The sequence below is a fragment of the Elephantulus edwardii genome, unplaced genomic scaffold, assembly GCF_000299155.1.
Source record: "Elephantulus edwardii isolate Elephantulus edwardi_28Jun2011 unplaced genomic scaffold, EleEdw1.0 scaffold00019, whole genome shotgun sequence".
NCBI classification, from domain to species: domain Eukaryota; kingdom Metazoa; phylum Chordata; class Mammalia; order Macroscelidea; family Macroscelididae; genus Elephantulus; species Elephantulus edwardii.
In genome coordinates this window covers 10757035-10766437 of record NW_006399769.1, presented here as the reverse complement: position 1 = coordinate 10766437, position 9403 = coordinate 10757035, and the positions used below count along the sequence as shown (strand labels likewise).

The 9403-nt window shown below is 39.1% G+C and overlaps 1 pseudogene; it reads right to left on the bottom strand.

Moving 5' to 3' along the window:
* Window positions 1-218: 218 nt before the first annotated feature.
* Window positions 219-9403, bottom strand: part of LOC102858146 — a 57427-nt pseudogene continuing 48242 nt past the window's right edge.

Sequence of the window (9403 nt, the reverse complement as noted above, 5' to 3'; positions counted from 1 at the left end):
GTTCCATTAACACTATGCTAAAAATAAAATTGACTGCGGTATGCTTTTGTACATAAAATTCAAGTATCTTATTTCTAAAATATTCCAAAGTGAATCTAGTAAACACATTGTATTTCAAATTAAGAGATGAATCCAACTGTTTTTTTCAATTACAATTTAACTGGGCTATGCACAACTACTTTAGAAACCCTGTAAACCAATACAAATCATCCAAAAATCTAACACATCAACACTTTTCAGCCAAGATAGAAAAAGGAGCATCCAAAGTAGAGAGAATAACATGATTGATCAACTGACAATCAAAAACTGTTTCTCTATCACTGGAGCTGATAGTCACTTGAATCTTAAAGTTGGTAACTTTTGTTATTATTGAGGGTTCCTAGAGTAAGAGATTCGAGGTCAAATGTGGCAGTGAACGCAGAGGTACCTGCAGGAAACTGATGGGTCATTCCTTTTCCATTTACAAACAACAGCTCCATTTGCATTAATGCACACAGCTTGATACTGCTGCAGAGTTAACATTCATTGTTTATCTGCACACAACTCCAGTACTGTCTCTTTAGTCTGACTGATCCACAGTTTCAACTCTGATTGCTAGTGTCTGCCTGCAGAAATAAGTTGGAGCATTACAGTAGGGAATGCCTGACGAATCTCAGTCATTCCAGGGTGCTATATTTCTTCAACTGCTCAGACCACACTCCTCAAAGCCAGCTGTCCATTCATGAGGCACCAGTGTGGAATGACCTATCCGGAGGACACTCCATGGTCTCCACTCTTAATGGTGTATTGTTCAATGGTGTCCATCTTCTGCAAAAGGGTTGTCAACTTCTCATTCAGGAGTTTTTCAGGGGTTCATTTTAAATCATTAAAATGTTTGAGGACATCCCTTGTCTGTGATACATTTTCTTAGATCTGCCTCCAGGCCTTCTACAACCCTCCAGCTTCTGGCCCAACTCCAATCTGAAGCTCAGCAACACCTCCGCGTTCCCCAGAGCCTCAAGCAGCAATGATCCATGATCTACTTTGTTCCAGCATGGCTGGAGACCCAGGAGTTATTTCTTAACTGCACTGAATGTCTATTTGGAATTATTAAAAAGAAACCAACAACAACTTTTGAAAGCAGGTGATGGTGATAGTTTCACAGCATGGTGAATGGAACTACATTCTGTTCCAGTCTGTTCAATTCCAACTCATGGTGATCTTATGTGTCCAAAGTGAAATTGTTCCACAAAGATATTTTGTTTTGTTTTTGTAGCAGATTTTCCCAATGGAACATATTTTTTTTATTTCTCTGTGTGTGCTTTGTTTAATTTTTTTAATTCAAATTGTGATTTAATGAAAGTTTAAAGAAAAGTTGATTTTTGTTCATTCATGTTGCACATTTTCCTCCTTCTCCCTCGAACCCTGCCTAAGTTCACTTTCTTCTTTTTAAAAAAAAAAATATTCATTCACTGTTGCACAATATACTTCCTTTCTTCCCTCTCTCTTCCCTTCCCCAGTCCATTTTGCATTGCACCTCTTATTCTGGACTGTTTTCTGACATATAATGCCTAATCACATATTCCTTTTCAAAATTTCTCTCCCTCATCTGCTCCAATACAGTGTTCATTGTCTATCCATTCTCTTCCCAATACCCCATCTTAATCTTGCTTCATAAGATTGGAGTTAGTCAGTACTTGTCCTTTTGAAACCGAGACATTTCATTCACCATAATGTCCTCCAGGGTTATCCATGTTGTGTAATGTTTTATGAGTTCATTAATTTTCAGTGCTTCATAGAATTCCATTGTGTAAATATATCGTAGTTTTTCTATCCATGCATTTGTTGATGGACACGTGGGTTGTTTCGATCTCTTTGCTATTGTGAATAACACAGTGATAAATATGGGTGTGCAGACATTCATTTGAATGACGATTCTGGTTTCATTAAGATATATTATCAGCAAACAACACATGCTGGTGAGGCTGTGGAAAGATTTGGAACCCTTGTTCCTAACCTCTACACTATAATAGACAAAGTGCTAGTCTATAGGCCTTTTATTGTAAGAACCACCTTCCCTCTGTAACTTGATTTGTGCCACTATTAGAACCTCTACTAGGAATATTATTGCTTTTTAATTTTTGACTCATGTACTTTTAACTGGTTAGTTAAATTTGTGTCTTCTAGGCTGCAACACTTCCATGATAACGTCTTCAAAGATATGAATATGTACGGCTAAGCACAGTTGATAACAGTGCATCTAAATTCCAAAATCAATCTCCATAATAGTCTATGTGTTTCCTACTGCCAAAGGGGGCCCTTTAGAGTAGTGAGAGAAGATCTTCACCATGAAACCCACAGCATCCCTTTTCAGCAGGAAGTAGCTAAGAGAGTATGCCATCCCCTTTTCTTTATGAATCAGGGTGAAGTCTCTCTCAGGGAGGAGTGATAGGGAATGGCAAAGGACACACTGACAAAGGATATTAATCAGAACTGGCTTTGACAAGCACTGTGGCAATTGGACAATTAAAACAGACATTCAAGGGGAGAAAAAATAGAAGAACGAACTGGGGAGGAGGGTAGAGAAAACAGTGCAACAATGAATGAATGAAAACCCAAAATCTCTGTAAATGTTCATTAAAACTAATAAAATCTAATACTAATTTTAAAAAAAGAAGATTTGGAACCCTTATTCACTGCTGGTGGGAGTGTAAAATGGTGCAACCAGTGTGGAACATGGTCTGGTGATTTCTCAAAAAAGGGAAATAGAAATTCCGTGAGGTTTTCAAGATTGTTATTTCTACAAAAAGACTACCAGATCTGTCTTCTCAGGCACCTTTGGGTGAATCTGAACCATCTACCTCTTGGCTAATACTCAAACACTTAAGCACATGCATCACTTAGGAACTCAGGAAAAAAGTCTCACTGACACATGACCTTAGATTACTGGATTGAACCCGGAGTGCTCACCATTATACCATGGGACCATGGAGTGTAACTAATGTCACTAAATTGCACACTTAAAAATGGTTACAATGATTAAAACATTGTTACATATTTTACCACAATAATTATTTTTAATTTTAAAATCATAATAAGTATATAATATCTGACATTTAAATAATGGTTAATTATGAATGGTATTATAATTGTGTTCATTTAACAAGTAATATAAAAATAATTTCAAGTTATCCCAAAATAGGATCTATTCCCAGTCATTTCTAAGACACTTCCCAAAGCATAACTCTTTAAACAACACCAAGAAAATCACATGCCCCACTTAGCAAATGAAAACAGGAGAACAAGGTTTATCTTTCTCATGCGAAAAATTCTGGCCCAGTGCACCTACAGAAAGAGTATTGTAACCTACTACCTCATAAAAGAAGTCATTATGTTATTGACCAAGCAATTTTGCCTCTGCTTTATTATTTTTCCAAATAAGATCCAGCTGCCTACAAATCTCAATTCCTTCATTCTAAATCTGTAGCTCTCACTTTTAATGTTTCTTTTAGCTAAAATTCAGGTTTAAATGTCAAAACTAAGGTGCATCAATGAAAACTATTATTCAAATAAATTATACTAAGTGCAATGCACTCTACACTAAGGGTAACAGTCCAGAAGTGACAAGGGATGGGGGCCCTGTGTGGGGACTCTGTTCCACAAGGATATCCTTAGACCCAGGCTCTCTCCATTCTGTTGTGCTTTCATCTCCTAAAGCAGCAGTAGTCAGAGTGTATCCTGACCAAGGAGCATCAGTCTCTTCTGGGACTCTGTTAGAAATACAAATCTACTGAACTGAAAATTTTGGAGAGGAAGACCATCACTCAGTGCTTTAACAGTCCTTCCAGGTGCTGCCTTTTCTACGTGACTTAATTCCACATTCATGTTCTAGCCCATGAGAACAAAGAGCAAGAGAAGATGACACACTGGTAATTTCCCCTCAAGGAAGTAACAGGAAACTTCATACATCACATATTCTGTTGATACTCCATTGACAGTGCACAGTCACTTCCTATCATGGGGCCGATGTCTAGGTAGCAGTGGGGCCTGGTGAAACTGGGAGAGCTCTGTTATACAAGAGTTAGAAAACAGATATGAAAGACAATTGGAAATCTTAGAATATTTTAAGTGTTTGAGTGTCGTACAGGGTTAAGCACTCAGCTACGAGCCAAAAGATTATTAGTTCAAGCCCAACAAGAGGTGGTTTGACAGAAAGGCTTGAAGATCTATGAATCAGTTCTACTTTGCGTATCACCATGAGAGAAGTTAATTCAATGACAACAGGTGCTGATGGTCACAATATTTTAATGGAAATGATTATAGGAACCCAACAACCCCAATATCTCTCAGACATTTTCCCCCCTTAATGCCTTTAGCTTTGATTTCTTCTTTTCTCTAAATGATTCTTACTCAACTCAAACTTAAGTCTGTTTGCTTATTCTTCCCTAGTTTCTTTTCTCCATTTTCCCCAAAATAGCCACATAAGATCAATTATATGGAGCCATGACTGGGGAAGTTTATTGCTGCATGGCAGAAAACTTAAGATCTAAAGATACCTTAACCCTTCCCTCTGGAGCTTCTTTCCGGCCAGCTGCTCTCCTCCACAGCACTCGTCCTATCACTTGTCCTTCTCTGTCTTTGAACACTTCACTCACCCAATTCTGGGCTGCCCATGGAGATCTAAAATTATTCCCAGCTTCCTATGAAGAGCAATTCTACTTTCTCTCAGTCTCTCACTGGGCCAATGAGTGCAGAAAAACAGAGAAAAAGGACTTTGTCCACCACAGTTAAGGAAGCTAATCGTGAATTTTCCTACACAAAGACAAATTTCCCCCTTAGGGGAATCCTGCTGTCAGATTTACAACAATACTATGTTTTCTCCACCCAGAAATATGTCATAGTGCTGGCCTGCAAAGCAGTTTTTCTCTGAAACACTGAGTTTTGGATTAGCACATAAATTGAAGTCAGTCAAATCAAAGGGTTTTGGAAGAAGGGATTAAGCAATGAAAACATATTTGTTGCAAATGTTTGTTTTCTACTTTCTCCAGCACTAGTCCTTCAATACGAAGTTTAACTATGAAACTGCACAGATTTGCTGAAGTGTTGTTATTGTTGATGTTGTCATGTGCCATCAAGTCGCCTATGATTCATAGTGACTCTGTGTACTACAGCTCTGAAGCCTATCCTGAGCCAGTTTCACTGAATTCAGCACATTTTACCCTCATTACCCCAGTTACTGTGTCAGTCCATCTCATTCGGGATTTTCCTTTCCTGTGCTGTCTCTCTATCCTTCCAAGCATGATGTCCTTCTCCAAGGACTGGTCCCTTTTGGCAACTTGCCCAAAGTATGTGAGATGGAGTCTCAAAAGCCTTATACATTGGCTATTCCTCTCAATTACTAAAAGAAAATATTTTTATTCATTAAAATGTTTAAGCAAGCAAATGATATTTTAATAAAAGTTGTAAAGTACAAAATCAAAAGTCTTCCCATCTATTTTGTTTCCACTCAAAGGCTACTTTAAACATCATATCTCCTTCTAGAAAGAAAATAATGTATATGTTACAATGATGAATGTGGCAAAGTATTCCTGGAAGTTTATCAGATGCTGAATATGTGCTGAACTCTACATGCAAGTAACAGCCTTAGAATGTACTAATGTTATTTCTTAGCCCTAATTTTGCAGAAGAGGAAACTGAGGAACAGGGAGCTGGAGTACAAGTGGTGGATATGAGAAGCAGACAGACAGGCTGACTCCAGAGGCCAGGCTTTTCAGCACCACACATGATGGGATCTTCTCCATCCAGGGAACCAGACATCTCTCAGAGCTGGCCCACTGTGCCATTCACTCACAGAACCCCAAAGCATCTGCTCAAGGGAGGTTGGGCTGCATATCTACCATGATACTGCCTATCATGGTCACTTTATTCTCTCACAGGAAACAAGAAGAGTCTTTAAAGAATTACACAAAATAGAAAGAACAATACAGGGAGGAAAAATGTCAGGCCCAAACACCAGTCAAAGTGATGAGTATGGGCATGATCCTTCCCTTTTTCCATGATTTGGCTTCTAAGGAATTAAGATGTGAGTAGTTTCCAGGTAATAGTTGGGGGGAAAGGCAAGTGAATCTGGAAGTAAGCCTAGCCAGGCATCACCCAGCACAGTTCCATCTGGGAGAAAGAGCTGTTCTCACAGGGAGCCATTGCTCCTTCCCAGTAAGAGTGTCCTGTCCCACCCTGCAGGCCTGCCCAGAACCCAGATTTCAGCTTCTCTCTCTTTGTCCTTGCTGCAGAGGTTAAAGCCACCCATCAAGGAAAACGGCCTTTGTTTTTGGAAAGGTGAGTTTTGTTTTTGGTGGGGTTTTGTTGTGGTGGGTTTTTTTATATCTCTTCCTGATTTGGATTTCTTCCCTCTCCTTCAACATCTAAACTGTTATGATTTTGAAAATCACTTCTTTCAAAGTCAAAAGAATTGGATGCAGAAGCCTTCCTAAGTCAGTTCTCAGCGCTGCTCCTGCTTCGCTGACTTTGCATTTTTAAAAGCTGCCCAGCTTCCTGCAGAGGCAAGACAGCCTCCATTGACTAATGCATTTACTAGCAAGCTTTTCTCTGCCTGGCTCTGGCCAGCTCTCACCTGAAAGGCTTAGCTACAGTTTCACTCAGACACAAGACTCTTTTCTGGGGGACCACTGGCGAGGAAGATGCTGAAACATTGTCAGCCACAAGGTTGCACAGAGGAAATGTCTATTTTAGTCAAACTGCTGGGATCGCTGTTCACAGTTGGGTCTGTCTCTCACACAAAAAAAAAATAAATAAAGTCACTCACTCAAAGGAACCCCTTCAAGGACACTGTTAAATCGTACTTAATCCTTTTCTGCTGGAATGTGAAGTTTACCTATAAAGTAGATATCATGCAATTTCCTTTTCATTACAAGTAATCCTGGAGATTTAATAGAGATGGGAAGGGAGGGAGTAGGGAGGAAAACATTGATAAATAGACAATTTAGGTCAAGGGAAAGGCAACACATAGTAAGGGGTTGCTTAGACATTGTGATAAACCAATCACATTAATCAATAGGACCAATGCTATAAAACACAAAGTCTAAGATGATTCTATGATAAATCAATATGATCTGTAAATTTTCACTCAAAATGTTTAAAAAATAAACAAAGAAAAAAGAAAATCTAGCATTTACATTATGACAAGACATGGTGTCAAATTCATATAGCTTACAGCTGCCCTACATCCACCTGCCTGGCAGTGAGAGAAATTCCACCAAAGTGACCTTACTCTTGTTGTTTTGAGATTTTGTATGTGTGTGTGTTTTTTAATGAATTCATTCATGCACTTCTCTCCCTTCCCCCTCCCAATTTCCCTTTTAAGATATTCATTATCATACACATGGTTCCTAATCACTCATTTCTTTCAGGGTGTTCTTCCTTTCACTGATTCCAGTGCAGTATTCATTATCCTTTCTTTTCCTATCCTTGCCCCTGTTCTCATCTTGATCCCGTTATTACAATAACAGACTTTCTTAACCACACCAGAGCAAGTTCATCCTTCAAAGAACACTACCTAAGATCCTCTGGAGTAGAAACAGAAAGATCCTACTCTGAAACCTGTTCTTTTATCCATTCTATTTCAATGAAAAATAGCCTTTTATCTCTCAGGAAGCCCCAGCCTAAAACCATGGTTCAGAGACCTCCTGAAATTGGAGGGGTGCCAGGACCTCATCTCAGGACCCTGTGCCAACGTCAGCAGGATGTGGACAAAGCAGAGAATGCAACCCCCAGTGGACAACAGCATTACAAGGTGCACCAACTCTGCATGCAGGCTGAGAACTGAAGGATGACTGACTGAGAAGTGTGACGTGGCCACAGTGAGCATCATATCCCAGGGGAGAGAGCCATCCCTCACAAGGCAGCAGCATGAAACCGAGATGAGACAGGAGCTCCAGGCCTCTGATCAGGGCTCAGCCTACTGGGGATAGAACAAATCAATCAAGAAGCTGCAGAACTGCGAGTTGTCCTTCAGACCTGAGCTGTCTGCTAGCTCGCTTCTTCTAAACCCAGAAACAAAAACTGCAAGAGTTCTTGACTGAAACTAATGGGCTACTCCAAGTGAGGAGTGTGTGTGTTTGAATGTGTTTAAGGTTGCGGGGGTTAATATAATAAGTATCCATTAACTGCTACATCTAATATCAGTCAGCTGATAGCCTGCTGTTTTCAAAACCAAGCTTCCGAGATTGTTATGAGGCTGAAATAAAGGAATAGACCATATTTTCAAATATTTATCTAAAACTACTTTCTAAAAATACCTAAGCAGAATAAATGAAAAAACAAAAATTAGGATTCAAGCCTCGAGTTTCAATACATAAGGGTGGTATGGGCAGAATATTAAATGACCCAGGAAACATTAAAAGAAGATGTGAAGAGTAGAATATACAGAGTCACTATACCAAAAAGAATTGGTTGACACAGAATAATTTCATGAAACAACATATGTTCAAGAGACAATGGTAATGAAGGAGGAAGTGTGGGCTGCTCTGAAGAACTTGGAAAAAAATAAGTCTCCAGGAGTTGATGAAATATCAATCGACACATTTCAACAAACAGATGCTACCCTAGACATGCTAACCAAACTGTGCCAAGAAATCTAGAGTATAACTACCTGGCCAACTGACTAGAAATGAGTCATATTTATTTCCATTCTAAAAAAAATAAGTGACACAACCAAATGTGGAAATTATCAAATATCACTAATTTCACAAGAAAGCAAAATCCTTCTGTAGATTATACAAAAACAACTGAAACAGTACATTGATAGAGAACTGCCAGAAGTACACGCTGGGTTTAGAAGAGGTCATGGCACTAGAGACATTATCACCAAAGTCAGATAGATCTTGGCAGAAAGAAGAGAGTTCCAGAGAATGTCTGTGTTTCGTTGATTATGCAAAGGCATTTGGCTGTGTGGATCAAAACTAATTGTGGCTGACCTTGAGAAAATGGGAATTCCAGAACACTTGACTGTACTCATGTAAAACCTATACTCATATCAGGAAGCAGTCCTCGTAACAGAGCAAGAAAACACTGCATGGTTCAAAATCAGCAAAGGAGTAATGTGAGAGATGTGTCCCGTCTCCATACTTTTTCAATCTATATGCAGAATAGATAATTTGGAGGACTGAGCTTTAGGAAGAGGAATATGGTATCAGGATTAAAGTTTAGAGAAAGATTCATCACAACTTGTGTTATTCAGATGACATGCCTTGCTGGCTGAAACTAAAGAGGATTAAAAAACAGTTGCAACAGAAGATCAAGTATTGTAGTCTTCGGTGGATTGAAGCTCAACATCAAGAAAACAGATTCTTGCCACTGGACCAATTGGCAACACCATCATATATGGAGAAGTCGCTGTTGTTGTTGT